Source organism: Vombatus ursinus, unplaced genomic scaffold, assembly GCF_900497805.2.
Source record: "Vombatus ursinus unplaced genomic scaffold, bare-nosed wombat genome assembly UNPS02014768.1, whole genome shotgun sequence".
Lineage (NCBI taxonomy): Eukaryota > Metazoa > Chordata > Mammalia > Diprotodontia > Vombatidae > Vombatus > Vombatus ursinus.
The window spans coordinates 25,231,814-25,247,354 of record NW_020954546.1 but is presented as its reverse complement, the minus strand read 5'-3'; the positions used below and the strand labels follow the sequence as shown (position 1 = coordinate 25,247,354).

The window sequence follows — 15,541 nt, the reverse complement described above, 5'->3', positions numbered from 1 at the left end:
CTGCACAGTAGAGTTCATTTTGGATTGGGACTGGTGGATGCTGCCTTAATGGAAGTCATCCAAAATCAAACAGCATGGTGCCTTGGCTTCATTCATTAAGTTTATATTTATAAGCAAGTTCAGTTTTTGCCCAGCATACAAAACCACAAGAAACAGATACTGATGGTTCTCCTCCCCACCACAAAGTCTTTCTACCTAAGAGCTGAGTTATCTTCATGCAGTAATGTCAGTACTTGAATATGGGAAGGATTTGTGATTTTTCTCATATGCCTGAGGCATACATAATTTAAGTGACTTGCCTAGGATTGCATAGCTATGTCAGAGGTAAGATTTTAATCTAGGTCTTCCTGATTTTTAAAAAAATTTCATCAATCAATAAATTAGCTTTAAAGGACTGGGTCTTACTATATTGCCCCAGCTGGAAGTATAGGGCCTCTCCTCTGGGCCTCATCTCACTACTGACTGGACCTGCTCCATTTCCAAACTGGATTAGTTCACTCCCTCCTCCAGAGGGGCTCGCCATATGGATGATGAATTTATTTTTTAAATGGCATTTTATTTTTTCACTTACATGTAAAGGCAATTTTTAACATTCATTTTTAATAAAATTTTGAGTTCCAATTTTCTCCCTCCTCCCCTTCTCTCCCTCCTTCCTAAGACGGTAAGCAATATAGGTTATACATGTGCAGTCATGTAAAACCTATTTCCATGTTAGTTATGTTATGAAAGAAGAAACAGTTTTTTTAAAATACAGTTTGCAAAAGGAAAAAAAAACAACAAAAAAATAAAGTGAATATAGTATGCTTTGATCTATATTCAGACTCTAATTGATGATGAATTTAGAGTGGCTTAAATTAAATTAGAGTGGTTTAAATTAAACCCAATTGATGATTAATTTATAGCCTACTATAGCTCACAGCTCCTAAGCTAAAGAGAACTGTCAGCCTTGACTCCCTGGTAGCCAGGATTGTAAGGGAAATTATATTCCTTAATTATAATTCATTCATTGTGAACTAATTCTTTCTTTGTTGTTTCAGTCTTTCACTAGGTCACAATACTGACAGCAAAAGAATTGGGATCCACTCCTTTCAAAATCGGGTAATGCACTCTATCAAGGTTCAGTCTAAATCTGTCTACAGTGGGAGAAAAAATCTGAAAAGCCATAAAAAAATGAAGACCAGGAATTGGAATATGGTACAGACAATTCTCATTTTCTGTAACTCTGCATTATTCAAATTTGACTCCCCTGCAGGCCAGGGTCAGAACCCCCTCAGTGAGGCTCTGGCTGTGGCAGGCAGCAGTAACACCAGTGAAGCTGTTCTCTCATACTGATAAAGGTTATCACTACACTTTCCAATCATTAATTCAGATGTGCTGCTTGATGCTGTCACTGTTATTGCTTTTCATACTTTACAGATGAGTGAACTGAGGCACACCAAAGAAGTTACCGATAGTGCCATGGCAGTGAGCAGAAAATGAGATTCAAGTTTGAGGATTTCCATTCAACTTTTCTTACTAAAGCATCTAGCACTCTTTCATACTGATAAATACAGCCTATTAAGTCTGCCTTCTATGGGAATAACTGTGAAATCTACCTCTGAAGTTAAATGTAGATGATCATTCTGCTTTCAGCTTATGTTGAGTATGAGACATGCTTCTTGGAGTCTTAAACTACAACATTTATATTCAGATATTTCTACAAAGAAAATTCATTTAAACTCCGTGACAGAATCATGAATTATAACAGATTTTCAAAAGAATTCATCTTGGACAGCAGGCATTTAAACCCAGCATAAAGAACTGAGTCTCTAAAGAGCCTAAACTCCAGAAAGTGTTTCTACTAAAAGCAACTGTTTACTTAGTCTATGAGAATGTTGTCATGTTCACAACTGATGAAAACCTGACCCTACCAGGGCTGTACCAGACTGCTGTGTCCCAGGCTGCCAGAGAGATGGGTAAGAGACACTTACGCTCCTTTGGGGCCCTTCACCTGGGGTTCTTGGGTTATGTATGTAGCTGGAATGTTACCTTCCTTAAGCTTACAGAAAATCATCTTATCAATTATCCAATGAATGAGCACAATAGCTGAGTTGTCCACCAAGCAGCATTCTATTTGAGTCAGTAGATCAGTGGCTTGTCAGTTTCTCTGACTCACTAATAGGACGGCCTTCCTAAAAGGTTTATCCATGAAACAGTAACCAGCTGGAAAAAATCTAGACTGCTCCCTGCACTACAAGTCCATGCTTTGATAACAGTGCTTTAAGCATTTTGGATCACTTGGTTATATATTGTTCAATTTAGTTTGTAATCAGAGGTTACTGCTATTTGATGTTATTCAAGAAAGGCATGTTGACTAATCAGGTCTGAAATCAGTAGAGGGAATGAAATGAAATGCTATTCAAAATATTAAAATATGAAATCTACCAAATGTAATTAGGTCATGAGCTCTTGCCCTGTCCACTTTCCTCTCTGCATTCATGCGAGTCAGATATTTAACGTGATATGATCACATAGCTGATTATACAGAGAATAAAATGGAAAAGAAATAGATCAAGTGCTCCTATATTGAGAAAGTCATCTCTACTCATTTCCTAAACCATTTATATCTTGGAGTGTGATGGTGGAAAGGCATAAAGGGAGAGGTTTCTCACACCCTACCTCAAAATTGTCAACTAGAAACCAGGGAAACTGAGGAAGACATAAACGAAATCAATCTTCCCCTCAAGTTCACCAATCTAATGGGATTCACAATAACTGGCAACTTCAGCAATTCCAGGTGGTCCCTCTTCACCACCTCAGATTTTGGAATCATCACTTCTCCTAGCACTAGCCTCAGGTCTTCCTCCCTGGGCATCTTGCCTTTAGGGCAATGCTGGTCATGCCTTCTACATTTCCCCATATATTTTCAAGTCAGCCACTACTTGGCTCTGTCATTCTTATGGTAGCCGGGATGTCTGAATTCAAGATCAGAGGAAGGAAAACAGGAATACAACCTCAGATACCACAGTGTAAAGATTTATTCCCCTTTTCTCCTATTATGGGACTTCTCCCCATTGTAAGCAAAAGTTTACCAAGACTTCTATGATTAGACACGGGCAATCACCCTCTGGCATATGTCAGGGTTATCAGAAACTACTCTGCCAGTCTCTTTCTCTCTTAATCATCATCTCAGGCTTAGAGGTAAACAATCCAGAGAGATGGGAGGGCAAACCAGGGCAGAGGTTACATTTTTTTTTCAATGAACCAAATCATTTGATCTCTTATTGACTATATGAATTTGAAAAGGCCATGTAGAGTCATTCTTGCTTCAGAGCAGTGAGCAGTATGAGCTGAATTTGTTGAGACAATGAGAATGTGAATGATGGGCCTGGGCAGATCCAGGATGACACGGAAACGGTGGTTTAAGAGGAGAGAGGTTGAGAGGTTGAGAGAAAGATAACAGATCTGCAACTGCATTTTAAAAACAGGTTAGATGTGGATTCCTCAAACAAAAATGGAAGAGTTTTCTGGTGAGTCAAACTTAACTGTGCACATCCTTTTGCACATGAAGAAGCCAGGATCCCCACTTGGGCAGAGATTTGTGTTTTACTTGGAATCATTTAACTTTTTTTTTAATACAGTATGAAAAAAAAGCCATCTCAGAAGCTTCCCATGAAAGCCGCCCTCCGGCTCAACACCACGTCATCACATCTATCCTGTGGCTCTGGCAGACCAGAAATAATAGACTGAGGCATTGCGAGGAACTTGGAATTCTACTCTTCCCCTTCCCTGACATTTCCTCATTTAAACCACAGATCGAGTCTTCAGCTTAAATCAACACCACACAGAAACCAAAATATTCCAGAGCTTTTATCATTTGAAATGATTTGCAATCCTCCCCAGCACTCCTTTCCTGTACTTGCACACAGTCTATAAAACTGAAGCCAACATCTGTTCCTGTCCCAGGGGATGCCAGAACAGATGTTTTATGTTGTACAAATACAGCCCACCACCCTTTTAATGAGAGGCCCAGTTATGTTTCCTTAAGATTATGAGAATCACCTAGGAGTACTTTGGTTATTGCTAAGCCATTCACCTAAGGTGATAATAATTGATTCCAACCGCATGTCAAAGAATGTGGCATCCTTCTCATTTCAAAAAGCGTGGGGTAGGAAGACAGGTTATTTGGTTAGTTCTTTTCTTGCCCAGCTGTTTTAACTGCCCTTCCTCTAACATCAATTTGCTTTGTGATGTAGGTGCCACCTAAAAAGCAGCTCCTTTGAGGGCTTCTGATCAAGCATCTGAGACCCTCACAGGATTTACTTGTAGGCCATAGCAGCAATCTGCCTCATAAGTCTAATTTTGGAAGAATGACTTTTTCTCCTAATGCCAAAAAGATGAACATTTACACACATACACACACACACAAAATGTACAAATTCTTATCTGCTAAAGTGTTGATACTGTTTACAGGCAAAAACCAGATCATCAATAATTATGCCTTTTTAAAAGCTCCTAAATCTTTATGCTCTGATATTTCAATCCAACAGCCGGTTTGGGGCTGCACTAAATAGCAGGCGACACCTCTCCCTTGCTATTCATACTACTGCTCAGCTTGGGAGAAATTCCCAGTTAATAATTAACAACCGGAGGTAGTCTGGGAACGGCATTTACTAACACAGTCCATTTGCTACTGAGCCGTACAAACAATACCAAGTCAGCATCCTCAAGGCTGCTCAAAAGGAGATCTCTCATCGAGAGAGCCTAAATTAGCTCTGCTTAGTGCTTAGATGAGTCTACCCAAGTTGGTTCAGATTTTGTCCCTGCCAATTTATGCCTGAAGTTGAGCCTCTTAGCTGAAGAGACTATAAAGGGTAAGATCCTTCAGCGTTAGTTACAAAAAGTCTTACCTGCAGCTCACAGAGTACCTTGCACTTAGTAGATGCTCAGTAAGAATTGACCAAATGAATGAACCAAGGTAATCCTCACCTTTTAGACAAGACTTTCTTAACTGCCATTAAATGGCAGTGACCACTGATAAGAAACCAAATTGAGCCAGATGTGATCTGGCGCATAAACTTCCAGATCCAAATTGATACCAGATCTCGACTAAAAGAAGAAATTTGATGGGGCCTGATAACCCTTTCCTCTTCCTGGCTGCCCACAATAACTGCTATGAATTTCTAGCTGCCCATTAAACTGTGGATTTATTTTCTAACATTAAAAAAGAGCTATTAGGCCTTTGAAAACAAGAAGGGAGGTCCTGGGGACAATCAGATTCACTGTGTAAATACAGAGAAGACTGAGTTCTGAGGCTGCAAAAACAAAAAAAGGCAAGGAGTTTAGGGGAATAATAATGATGATGATGATGATGATGATAATAATAATAATAATATCTCAAGGATTTGTGATTTCTCCATGCTGGAGTATATTATGGTCTGTATTACTATGAAAAGAATAAAAATTCATACTCTGGTGATAAATGTCTCTGAATTTATTCAGTGAGATGTACAGTCCATTGCCTGTAACTGAGGCCACGAAGCTTGGTACGGCATGGTCACTCCATGCCATGAAGCATCAAAGCAGGCATGATGATCCTCAAGATACTCCTCTATTTTTGTCTCATGCTTGATGGTTTTGGAAGTACTTCCCCACTCCTTTCTGATAACTAAAGAAGAGAATCTAGAACTGGTAGAGGCCAGTGAGCTGGGTTGTGAATCCTGGCAAGATTCTAGAATGGAATCTTATAGAGATGGCAAGGACTACCCAGAAAATGAAGTGTTGGCCACAAAGAACCAGTACGCCTTCAACCCAAAACAAGTCACGCCAGACTAACCTCACTGCCTTTCTTTGACTGGGCAACTAGATTGTTGTGCATAGCTCACCTAGATTTGTAGTGAAGCATTGGATCAATTAATCAAGCTAGCAAACAACCAACAAGCATTTATTAGGGGCCTCCTCTGGCAGGCTCTGTGGCCGGCTCCTGACTTCACGGAGCTTACCTTCTCTCAGGGGAGACAACACGTAAATAAATAAGCACATACAACATAGATACAAAATAATTTTGAGGATCTGAGGTAGCTGGGGGAGCATTACTGCATTGCATGTATTGTAGGGGATCAGGAAAGGCTTTATAGAGAGGGTTTCAAAGCAAATAAAGGATTCTACAAGATGCCGCTTAGAACAGGTGAGGGAGGAGTGTATTCCAGGCATGGAGTTGGGAAATGGAGGTCACATGTGAAGAACACAAAGAAGGCAAGTTGCCAGGACTACAGAGCATATAAAGTGGAGTGAAGTATAAAAAAGCTGGAAAGGTAGGCTAGGCCAGGTTGTAAAAGGATTAATATTTGATCCTACAAGGAACAGGGAGCCACTGGATTTCTTGAGCAGAGGAGTGACTTGTTTAGATCTGTAATTTAGGAAGATCACTTGTGGAGGTTACATCAGAGAAAGGAAAAGCAAATTGGAGCCTATGCTGACAGTCCTGGGGAAAGCTGAGGGGGAGCCTGGACTGTGGTGGGGGCCATGTTTGAGAGATGTTGTGGAGGGGAGAATCCACCAGACTTGGTGACTAATTGCATGAGAGCGGAGGGATGAATGACTCTGAGGAGACAAAACCCAGTGATTGAAGGCATGGTTTTGTCTTTATCAGAAATACGAAAGTGAGAAAGGGGTGGGGATTGGGGAAGAAAGCTTTTTAGTTCTGGGTTGAGATACTTAGGGGACTTTGAGTTTTAAATGACCAGTAGATAGTTGGTGATGCAGAGCTGGAGCTCCAGAGACAGCAGGGCTGGATAACCAGATCCGAGAACAATTTGCATAGAGATGATCCTTGAACTCATGGGAGTTGATTTAATCACCAGGAAAGTTTGGAACGAAAAAAAGGGGGCCAGCCACAGAGCTCTGAGCTGTAGACCCACACATAGGGTGCAGGATGTAAAAACTAAGGAGTGGTCAGACAGGTAGAAAGTTAGAACTAGAGACAGCAGTGTCATGAAACCAAAGGAGGAAACAATGTCCAATGGGTGATTCATAAGGTTTTAGAACAAAAGAAGCTGAGGACAATTGTGGTGGCCAGTGGAATAGAGAATCAATTAGGGAGGAGTAGAAGGATTTTCTTGCTACCATGGTGTCCAGTCGAGATTAGATAACGTATATTTGTAGTTGACACAATCTGGCACCATTCAGCAGCAATTAAGTAAGAGCAGAGAAGGCAGATGGTGGGTAATTAAGTGTTGGGGTTTAGTAAGGCACAAGTGGTAACAGAATAAGGGGACAAGGGATTTCAGCATAAAGGGCAATATAATTGGGAAGGGAGGAAAGTAAAGCCAGAAAGGGGACAACAGCCTGGAAAAGCATGGAGGAACAGAGTAACTAAAGGTCATGGTGAGGATGAAGAATAAGCTCTAGAAGAGTGAGGTATACGGATATGTAGAAGTGTGTTCCCCTTAAATAAAGGTTTTCACTCTGAAGCTAAATAGCCACTTGCTGTGTGTTTTGTTCAAGGACTGGTAGGAACAGATGGCTGATGGGGTCTCTTTCAATCCAAAAACTCTTTGATATCTAATGAGGGAAGTAGAATGAGTATTAGTATCTCCATCTGACAATTGAAGAAACTGAAGTCCATCAAAGTTAAGTGACTTGTTTAAGGTCACAAAGCTAGTAAGTGGGAGAACAAGCACAAAACTCAAATTATCCGATGTCTCCTCCTATGCCCTTTTTATTACATTGGAATGCTGGATGTTCAGATTTTATCCAATGTCTTCTGCTGTCAATAAATTATATATATAGGAACATGCCAACTATGTAGACTTGGGACTTAACACTGGAAGGCTAACAATGTAGCACAGAATTATCCATAAAAATCACATCACGGTGAGGCTGAATTGATCTAATTCCATTGACAGTTATAGCAGAGAGTCATAGAAAGATTTGTATAAGTCTACAACTGAAAGGCTCATTTAAAAAAAAAACAACTATCATATGGTGAAGGATAGATGTTCTGAGATAAATAATGTCCTGTTAAAGTAGAAAATCACTTATTCTTTACCTCTTTTGTATATTATGTACCTGACAGCTGGGTGGCAAATATTTCAAATGAAACCTTCCTAAAGACCTTCACTAAAAATAATAATCATAATCAACTTGTCAATTTTAGAAAATGCTATTAATTTGATTTTATTTATTTCCTACCAGATGGTTTATTCATCATTTTTGAGAGACTCAATTATCAATGCTGACAGTGAAGAGAAGAGACCAGTAATCTGGGAACACTTTTTTCTAATTATGTTGCAAATCTTTCAGTAGTCATTATTCCCTTTCAAAACTGCTTTAGATGTATGAGGGGAAAAAAGATACATGCAAATAATTCCTGCAAGCATCTACTACCTATATCCATAAATAAAAGGGCACCAAAATAGAAGCTGGAAAAAACCCAGACATTTTGTATTAAATTCAACAGTTTTGATTTGCAAGCTTATAATAAAACCTTTTTTTAAGGATTGATTTGTTCTTTAGCTACCATATGGAGAAGGATAACAAAAAAAGATAATCAAATGCAATTGAAACAACTTTAACCTGACACATTTAAACAAGCTACTGATGCCAGAAAAATAGGAAATGGATGGAGCGAAGGTTAGAGATAATACCAATAATGAAAAATTCCACATTAAAGTTAAACCATTGTAAATGGCTTGCCATAATGCCCCTAAAAGCACCTTAGTCAGCAAGCAGTTGACTTAACTTGCTGAAAGGAAAAATGGCAGCTAAAGGCAACACTGGTTTCTAATACAATCTCATTATAAAATCTTACGGAGGAGGATACTGGAAGGTTATAAACCATATCACCTCCTAAAACAAAGAGAAGGGCAAGAGACCTAATTAAGAAAGACATCCCTAGGGTAATATAAAGATGAAATGGGAAGGAGGACCAAACAGATAACTGTTGGAAAATGTCTTCAAAAACAATTTTTTATAACAAATTATTTTTATTATCAAGGATGATGGAAACCTCCTGCAAGGATTCTAACATTATATTCCCAGAGGGGCTTAGAGAAGAAATGGAAGTGACACTGAGGAAGACAAATAAGGAAAACAGAGATTGGATAAGGTGAGTACATGCAAAAGAGGAGTGAGTGAAGGAGACTGCACTTTCAAAGACACCCATCTCCCTCCTGCCCCCGAGACACACACACACACACACACACACACACATTTTAGCTAATGCTTTTTAAAATCTGAAAAATAAAGCACAGTCCAGCAAAACAAATTGGCTATGTTAGAAATGCTATGTTTCTTACTGCATTTTAAATTTATCCCTTCTCTGATAAGAGGAGAGTGGCGCTTTTTTATCATCATACAAATTGTTCACCTAGCTGTGCTCACTTTGATCTATATCAGGTGAAAGGTCTTCTCAGTTTCCTTTGAAGTTGTCCCTGTTTTTATTTCTTATTGCACAATATTCCATTACATTCTAATACTTCAATTTGTTTAGCATAGCCATTCCCTGATAGGACGATAGATAGTTCTTAGTTTCTAATTTTTGGCTACCATGAAAAGAGCTTGTTATAAATGGATTTGTATACAGAAGTCCTTTTTCTTTATCCTTGATCTCCTTGGAGTATAGGTCTAGTAGTGGTATAGCTGGGTCAAAGGGTATGCATAGTTTAGTAATTTTTGAAGCATGGTTCCAAATTGCTTTCCAGAATGGCTGCACCAGTTCACAGTTCCACAGGCAGTGCCCTAGTATACAAAACCCCCAACTTCTGTCATATTTGCCAATCTGATGGGTATAAGATAGAAACTCAAAGTAGCTTTAATTTGTATTTCTCTAATTATTAGTGGCTTGGGATATTTTTTCATATGGTTGCTGATAGCTTGGATTTCTTCCTTTGAAAATTTCTCATTTGTATCCTTTGACCATTTATCTATTGGGAAATGGCTCTTCGTCTTATAAATCTGAATCAATGCCTCATATATCTTGGATATGAAACTTTTATCAGAGAAACTTGATGCCAAAGATTTTTCTTCTGGTTAACTGCTTCCCTTCTAATTTTATCTATATTGGATTTGTTTGTGCAAAAAGTTTTAATTTTGTATCATCAAAATTGTCCATTTTATCTTGCGTGATTCTCTCTGTTTCTTGTTTGATAATGAACTCTTACCCTATTCACACATTTAAAAGGTAATTCATTCCTTGCTTCTTTATTTTGTTTATGATGTGACCTTTTATATCTAGAGTTCAGGCATTCATCTGGAGCTTACTTTGGTAATGTTGCAAGGTGCTGGTCTAACTCTAGTTTCTGCTGGACTGCTGTCCAGTTTTATCAGCAATTTTTGAGTTCTTCCCCCAGTAACTGGGTCTTTGGCTTTATCAAACACTATGCTACTGTGTCTTTGCTTCTGTATGTTGTATACCTTATCTGTTTCACTGAACTCTCTCTCTTTTTAAACCAATACCAATGTTTTATGTTAATGTTTTAATGATTACTGCTTTTGTAGTACGGTTTGAGATGTAGTATTGGCAGGCCCTCTTCCTTCTCATTTCTTTTCATTATTATCCTCAAGGTTCTTAATCTTCTGTTCCTTCAGATAAATTCTGTGACCATTTTTCCTAGCTCTATAAAATATTCCTTTTGGACTATGGCACAGCACTGAATAAGTAAATTAAGGCTGTATTGTCATTTTTATTATATTGGCTTGACCAACCTAGGAGTAGTTAATATTATCCAATTATTTAGGTCTGTCTTTATTTCTGCTGAGTGCTTTACAATTAGATTCATATAGTTCCCAGAGTTATCAATAATCAAGAGAGGATGAGAAGATAGTGACACAGAAAAAAAAATCTCAGACCTTATTATTACCCTCAAAAGGTGACGAAGCAAACGTCAACAACTACCCACCCATATGTAAAGTTTAGCTCATCTATCTAAAATTCTTATGTGAATTATCTAGATGTGCTTCAGGGGCATTCTTCCTGAGGATATTAGAAAGGAATATGAAAGGTACTGCAAGTGGCATTTGGTTATAGACAATATCTCTACCAACACAATTGACTATAGAGAATACAATATCTCACTGTGCTCATCATACATGAGCTATAAAAACCAGTATTTGATTTAGGGGAACAAAAGACCACCTTGAAGGGTGTCCTGTGGAAACATGTCTCTGTACCTATGTCAAAATTATACAAGATGCCTATCTAGTACTTCCCTCCACTCCCGCCCCACTCCCAAAATACCTTGTATTTACCTTCAATATGTTGTTTCTCTTGATAGAAAGTATATTCCTTGAGAGCACGGATTATTTCATTTGTGTCTCTAAATTCCCAGAACCTAGAATAATGCCTGGCACGTAGTCGGTGTTGAATGAATGTCTGTTGGTCGATTAACTAGTATAAAGCTAGATACAAAACAAAGAGTTATTTGCCAAAGACATTCATCCCTGTCACAGAGGATGTCCAGTGCAGACTCCAAGTCCAGGAAAGATTCCTTACAAATATTCTCTTTAGATACTCCTTTTTGGAGATGCCAGTGTACTAATTACATTAAGCCCCAGAACAACACAAAGCTTCTTAAGTGAGATTTATAAATACTCCCTGCCTCACGTCTCTTTTCCCTCCAGTCCATCCTCTAAGCTGACGCCAAAGTGATTTTCCTAAAGCGCCAGTCTGACAATATCACTCTCCCACTCAGTAAACTCCAGTGGTTCCCTCTTATCTCCAGGATCAAATATAAAGTCCATGTTTAAAGATCATGACAAATGCTAAATGTACATTTGCCTAAAAGACTATTTGACAGAGAACTCACACAAGGCAAGCACTCACATGGAGGTCAGAAGAAGCGAAACAAGAATACTCTCAAAGCCTCTTGGAAGAATTTTGGAATTAATTGTGAGACAGGGGAGACACCAGCACAGGACTGCCCACACGGCAGGCCTCCATTAAAGAAGACGCTACCCTCTGTGAGCAAAGCAGAATTTCAGTAGCTCAAAAGAAACCTGAGATGCACAAATTTAGAGCCATCTCCACTCCTCATGTAGACTATTTGTGCCTCAACTGTGGTAGAGACTTATGATCAGCCCCAGTTGAACACACTGCACCTTGACCCCAATATAGTGATGTCATTTTGGTCCTCTTTGAGAACTAAGGACAACTACCAACCAAGGGTTTTAAGTAAAAAAGTACTGTTTTTTGAAAAAAATGAAGTTGAACATGGGGCATAGACAAGTATAGGGTTGAGTGCAAGCAGACTTCAATACCTTATAGCCAAGGAAGTGCAAGGTGATTATGATGTCACCAAAATAAAGAATATCATCCAAAAGAGTATGAGATGAAAGGAAGATGGGGCTGGCTACATGACAGGAGGAAGTGGTAAAGGATTAGCAACTCATGGGCCCAAAATGTCAAAAGAAAGCAAAGAAGTCCCAGGTACAAAGGGTTGACCCCCCTCCGGTGAACTTAGGGGAGGACAAAAACAAGAGTCACTTAGACTGGCTGGCAGAGATCAGTTGCAGTCTATATCCCTGGCAGGAATACCTGGATCCATGAGATCCATCTGAGTTTCTATGTCTCAAGAAGACCAAGAGCACTGCAAGCAGAAGGGCTATCTGTCCTAACCACTTCCAGTTCCATAATAAGTACACAGCTGAATTATGGGAAATAGTAACAAAAACATGCTGAGCAAAGAGCAAAGACCACACTTCCACTTTAGCTGAGGGCATTTTTCCTTTGTACTTTTCATTCAGGAATGCGAGATTTTTGCTCAACATCAGCCCTAGTTCTGGAAAAGGAATTAAGGACAAAAAAAAAAGGAAGGACCACAAGGGCAGCGCTATTTATAGGGGTGGCTGCCATTCATAAGTCATGTAGCCAAAGCTAATTCTTAGCAGCGCCTGGCATCTGAGGCTTAAGCAGTCTTTTAGTATGCACAACAAAGGAACAAGCTTTTCCAGGAGGTGGTTTTGCAAAGCCAAGGAGTATGGGGATGCCCCAAAGAGCAGCATCTTAAAAAGGAACCAAATTATTTACTTAGTCTCTAAAAAAAGGCACCTCATTTCCTGACAGCTTCTACATTACTTGGAGTCTCCTTTCAAACCAGGCTGGAGATTTATGTCTTTTGTGTCCTAATGAAAACCTTGGGAAAAAGCGGAGAGACTACAAGCCAAAAATATGAAAAAAATAAGAGGGTTTGAGAAGGCATTCTTCAGAGTCAAAGAATACTTCACTGAAATGAGAAAGCTACAGGGGGTGGGGTAGCAACAACAACCTAAAAAGGGGGTCTCTTTGCATGTCAAAGAGGTTCCTGGGCAGCAACGTCCAGAACAAACACACACTGAGCTGGGGAGAGACGATAGTTCTGTGCGCCCCCTAATGGTCGCACCTGGAAAGTCCCAGAGGAGACAGCAGCTCTGCTACTCTGGACAGGGACAGCAAACCACACCATGCCTTTTTCAGCCTCCCGGTTTGCTGCTTGCAGTCACGTGCAGTCGGGTCCAGAAGTGGGACAGTCCATCTGAGGCCATCCCCCCCTTGCCCATGACCTGTCTGCGCCTTTCCCCCATGCTCCATTGCTTCCACACACCTTTGACCTTCTAGGGAGTTCCTTATTTGCCAGGTCTTGCTTTGGCAAGGTCTTGTACATTATACACAGTGCCTTGCACATAGCAGGTAATGAATAAATGTGTATTTAATTGAGTCACCACAAGCTTCTGGCTTTTCTATTTGGTTGTGGAGAAGCATCCTGATGGGAGATCATGGCAAGGCAGGGCTGCACCTTTAAACAGTGCTTCTCTTCACTCTCATGGCGCCTCCTCATCCAGAAGACCTTACAGATGAGGGTGACGAAGGCTGAGCCGGCCACAACGCATCTTCTAGTCAGTTTTTCTTCTCCTGCCACTGGTGACTCAGGCAGGCACATGCATGCCACCCCCCTCCACTGTGTCCATGGTGCCTCAGGGGCCCTGTCATTTCATAACGCTCTTATTTTACTGACAGCAGTAATCTACCACTGACTCTGTCTACCCTTTGGGGCTTTATTAGAGCACCATAGCCAGGGTTGTCAATGTGTTTTAAAAAGACAAGGAGACTAGAAAGGGTCCAGAAAAAAATACTAAAAAACTTTAAATGGATGAAAAATATTTTCTATCAAGAAAAGCTAAAAGAGCCCTATCAAGAGAAGAGAAGAGCTGATGATTAGTGTCTTCCAATACATGAATAGGCTATACAAGAAAACAGAACAGTTACTCTCTATGACCATGAAGGACCAAAGGAGATGGTTTAAATGAAAACAGTGGAGAAGTTTATTGGGTGTGAAAAAAACACTAGCCCATTTTTGGGGGGGGGGGGTAACGGGGGTTAAGTGACTTGCCCAGGGTCACACAGCTAGTAAGTGTTATGTGTCTGAGGTTGGATTTGAACTCAGGTCCTCCTGAATCCAGGGCCAGTGCTCTATCCATTGTGCCACCTAAAATAACAGCAGTGTGGGACTTGGAAACAGTGACCTCCTGGAGCCTGAAGCCCTGCATTCGAAGTCTGGCTCTTGGCTCTGCCAGCTGTGGGACAATAAACAAGCCACTTACTGTCCCTCAACTTCATTATCTTCATCTGTAAAATAGGCATAATAATATTTATACCACTTATCTCATAGGGTTACAGGAAAGCACTGGGAAAACCTGAAGGTCAGAACCCTTATGTACAAAAATACTTATAGCATCTCTTTTTGTGGCGCAAAGAACCGGAAACTGAGGAGATGGCCCATCAATTGGAGAATGGCTGAAAAATCTGTGGTCTATGAATGTGATGGAATATTATTGTGTTGTAAGAAATGATGAAGAGGCTGTTTTCAGAAAAACCTGAGAAGACTTATATGAACTGGTAACTGATCAATGCAATGACCAACCACAGCTCCAGACAACTCAAGATGAAACATGCTGCTGCCCACCTCCTGACAGATGAACTCAGAGTACACAGTGATACACATTTTTTAATATGGCCAGTGTGGTAATTTGTTTTGCTTGACTAAACATGTTTGTAATGAGGGCTTTGTTTTTCCTGCTTTCTAAATCTGAGGAGGAGGGAATGTAGAGAGAGAATTCAGATCTGAAATTTTTTTTTTAAAAAGCTCTTAAGGTCACATATATAAAAATGTGAGCTATCCTTTTCAAAACAAAAACCAAAACCCTTAATGATACAGGTGACAGAAAGGGTTGTATAATCTCTGTTCCCTAAGGTGCTGAACCTTTTCCCTATAAAATCTCTTCCAGATAGGTTTAGACATTCTGCCTAGAATGGGGAGGTGAAATAAAAAGATCTAAGGTCTCCTTAGAATTCCATTACCTAATAAACAGTTGAAGCCAAAGAAGAACTTTAAAAGCCTATCCCTTTTCCCAATACTCAATCTGATTCTCAAACTGAAGTTAGGATATATAATAGGGGGGAAATTCTGTTATGATTAAAATGTTTATCATCTAAATTCTGTGCCTTGGTCTCCTGTCATAATTCACCTTTATGTAAAAAAATTTAGTGACTGTCTTTGGGTTAGACAGATTGACATCAGAATAGCCA

The 15,541-nt window shown here is 39.8% G+C and overlaps 1 long non-coding RNA gene across 5 annotated transcripts in view; it reads left to right on the top strand.

Annotated features, from left to right (window-relative positions):
- LOC114042847 overlaps positions 1-14,795 on the top strand; it is a 31,481-nt gene extending 16,686 nt beyond the window's left edge. For 3 of the 5 annotated variants that reach the window (XR_003569039.1, XR_003569038.1, XR_003569037.1), the window contains 2 exons: positions 1,038-1,955; positions 3,621-5,448. This is a non-coding gene — a long non-coding RNA (uncharacterized LOC114042847). Of the gene's footprint in view, positions 1-1,037; positions 1,956-3,620; positions 5,449-8,977; positions 9,089-14,624 lie in introns of those variants that run through there. The other 2 variants (XR_003569041.1, XR_003569040.1) reach the window with 2 other exon arrangements.
- Positions 14,796-15,541: the final 746 nt, after the last annotated feature.